This window comes from Mercurialis annua, linkage group LG2, assembly GCF_937616625.2.
Source record: "Mercurialis annua linkage group LG2, ddMerAnnu1.2, whole genome shotgun sequence".
NCBI classification, from domain to species: Eukaryota; Viridiplantae; Streptophyta; class Magnoliopsida; order Malpighiales; family Euphorbiaceae; genus Mercurialis; species Mercurialis annua.
In genome coordinates this window covers 13,815,175-13,819,100 of record NC_065571.1, presented here as the reverse complement: position 1 = coordinate 13,819,100, position 3,926 = coordinate 13,815,175, and positions in this window count along the sequence as shown.

The following is a 3,926-nucleotide window of genomic DNA, read 5'->3' as shown; positions in this document are numbered from 1 at the left end:
ATAAAAAAGAATTTTTTATAAAATAGAAAATATCTTAATTTTAAATAATAATTTTTTAGTTTTACTTCAATAGATTTTCTACTTTTTATAAATATCAAATAATATTAAATTATTTTATAATTTAAATTGAATTAAATTTTTACATTGAAAATTTGAAAAAACAATACTATCAAGAAAAAAGACGACAAAGATGACAACATTTATTCCTCTCCATCTATCCAGATCTTCTTTCAGTTTTTCAAGTGTATTTTAAATATTTTTAGATATATTTTAAATGTAGTTTTTGTGTTTTTTAAGTGTATCTTAAGGTATTTTTTTAATGTTTTAGGTGTATTTTATTTTTATTTTTGATGTTTTTTTGTTAGAATATGCAGTGGAGATATATGCTTTCTTATTTTGCTTTCTCTTAATCCACAATGCACAAAAACAACAAATCAAAAATCGCGTTTTTTAAAAAGACAAGTTAATTTGTAGTTTACTACAACCGGATCTTATAGCCGGTTTAGCAACGCCTCTACACGAATCACCTCTATGATTTGTTGGTCTCAAAGTTCTACCAGTTTGTGATTTTAACCAGGAAAGAATGTACTCAAATAAAAAACCCTAGCCGTCAAGCCTTTCTCCTTTTGTTTTTTGCTTCGGCTGCCGTCAATGGTTTATTTTTGCCGTTGGCGGTAGCCATTTCTCTTTTATTGCTTTAGAATAAAATAAATGACCGGCTCCTTTTCATCTTTTTCATTTTGGTTGGTAAATCTATCGACGAGGCGCATCAGTTTCAATATATATAGAAATAAAAAATCAAAAGATGGATCAAGATCTTTCAAGATTGAAGATGAAATCGTTATAGGTTATATTAGTTTTTTTTATATAACTATTTTACAGCGATTGTCTTTCTTTTTTGAAAGTTTTGCTGTTCTTTTTATATGAAAGATTTGTTGTTTTTTATGAAGAGTTTGTGAGTATTAGACAGAAAAGGATTTGATCTTATTGTGTTAGAGCACTTATGTAATTTTGATTTTATTTTATAAGGCGATCTGCGAATCAAGGTTTATATCTTGTTCCATGTCAGGTCATTAGAAACGGTTATACCCTTTCTGAATTCTTACACCTGTAACTGCTCTTTATTATGAATGAAAGATTGTTCGATTGTCAAAAAAAAACCAGGAAAGAATGTACTTTGAAGAATCACTGACGCATGAGAGACATCATATTATTAGTTGTTTCATTTTATCTTTAATGTCCACCGTATAAAAAAAATTGTTAACAAATATATGTTCAATCTGTGAAGAATGTAAATAAAAGTATAAGAACGGCAAACCTATAAATCAAAAGTAGTAAGAGATGTAATTTAAGAAAGGTAAAAATAAATTTATACACGATGCGAATGATGTATTTTATTTTTTATTTTTTCTTAAACCATTTAATTCAACATATTTTAATTCATTCTTGACCTTTTTGACTCTAATTATTGCAAATTTATGACATGTGGTATTGCAGCTTATTACAGCATTGCTTATTATGCAGCTGCTTGTAGCAGAGTATAGCAGTTCAGCAGCTCATTACTTGCACAAGAAGATTGCTGCTTATTGTTGCTTAAGTTCTGGAGATACAAATCAATGGTGAAGATTGTTGCATTGTGTGTTTCTTCCAATTAGAATCAATGGTGTAGCATGATCCAAGTCATCGATCCAAGTGATATTTCTGAAGTCATGAAGATAGTGTGATGAACACAGCATGCTGCGCATGTTTGCTGATTAGTTAGTTAGATTTTGTGAGCTCATGCTTCACTATAAATATAAAGTGATAGCATTAGGTTGTAAGTTCTGATTTTTGTGATTAATAAAGATTTGTTTTCTTTCAAGTTTTAACACGTGGCACCACTTAATGACCTAAAAAATATGGTGTATTACAAAATTCAAGTGGTATTCCAAATACACATCAAGCCTCTATAAGGTCCATTAGAACCGGAAAAACAATATCTGAAATCCAAATTTGGCCAAAGTTTTTAAATCAAGAAATCATAAATAGATTCATTTTATGTTTTAATAATACCTATAATCGATAAGTTATGAACGAAGATAAAAGAACGAATACATCTTTGCTTTTTAAAATGTGTAATACCTCCTCGATGCTTCCAAGAAATGAAATTTAGTACATTAAACATAATAGGAATATATCTAATCTTGATGAACTACATCAAGATTGAGCCTCCCATTATATCGCTATTCCTTGAGAAAGCAAATCAACATTATCAATTTTGTGATCCTTCGAAAATATTCCCAATTGAAAACCTATCTCCCAAGTTTTATTTTGCCTATGATTTCTCTGGTAAACTAGTTGTTTCTTGTATAGTTAGCTTATTCCTACTATTTCTTTTACCATCAAAAAATGTATAATATCTTCCTAGAGTTAAACATCTCTGCATTTTGAAATATTTAAACATTTGCGACGTTGAGTAATGAAGGTCATACCCGGGTCAGGGAATGTAGTAGCAGAGTTAATTGACATATTTTTTGAATTATCACTAGGAGTATGTGGTGGATAATTTAATTTCTTGTTGCCTGTTGTACGAGCTGCAGATTGGTAACCGGACTTCGACTTAGATTTTGATTATGATGAAGGTTGTGGACCAGCGAAGCTATCTAACAAAAGAGCTCGGATGTCTATTCGTAAACATTTATAAGGAACTATTTACTATTAACCAAAAAAGGGATATCACAATCAATTTGAGACGATGCTATAGAGATAAAAACCGAACTAGTATCCATTCGTTCTCTAGTCAAAACTGAAGGATGAACAAAGATGGTCTTTCCAAGGCTATCACCGATAAGAAGAAAAAAATCATCATTTGATGTTGTTAATGAAATACCAGAAAGAGTTAATCAAACATACCTTTCCTTAGAACAAGAGAAGTCTTCGTAAGGGATGACTGAATCAAAGAAGCCAACCATACTAGTAAATCTAGTCGGAAACGATTCATATAAATCAGATTATGGAAATCAATCGAGATGAAGACACCTTCTAAACAAGAAATTGGTTGATACACCACTTATATCTTTCAAGAAAGTGTGCATATGTAGAAGGCTCTTACTGTTATTAACCTCAATAAGAAATTAATTTAGGAGTCTATTTTGTCTTTTGGGGAATTATAAATCAAAGGACCATTTGAAACTACTTGTGCATATGATCTTGAATCGCGCACTGTGTTGATTTTTGGGTATTTAGAACGAAAAGCCCTAATACGGAGAGAACCAACGTACAGCTGGTTAAGTTTTTTAAAATTGTCGGAACACTGTTATAATTGTCGAGTTTGAGAAAGCAAAACTTTCTGTCTAATCTGTTTCTTCTTCTAACTAAGGCTACCTTCCAATGAATATAAAATTTCTTGAAGAGTTTATGAATATCATCAACTTACCAATTTTCTTGGTAGTTTTCAAAGTATAGAACTCTTAAAATAGCTGGATTTATTGGAGATGGAAGAGGACGATAATGAAGGTTGTTGGTGGTCAGAGTTAATGTTTTTTTGGTTATCAAAGAAAAATTATTAAAATAAAACTCTCATTTCAAATTGTAGTATCTCTTAATCACTGAACAAACAAAGGATCAATTCACCCCCTCAATTTGGCACGAAATATCAAAAACGTCATTTTGGATGATTTTGGATCAAACAGACCCGCAACTATGTCAAAGTGCATCAAATCAGCCCTTTTTTCATCCTCGTCCACTCTTAACCCGAGTTTGAAACAAATTCTCCTGGTTAAAAGTCAAAAATAATCCTTACTATTTTAAAAAATTACAAAATAATACCTAAACATTAAAAAAATTAACACTTTAAAATTAATTTTTTTTTATTTTAGGAGGAGTAGCTGCACCTCCTCAGCTCCTCATCAGTGGAGGAGTGATCCTCCGGCGAGGAGCAGCCCTCC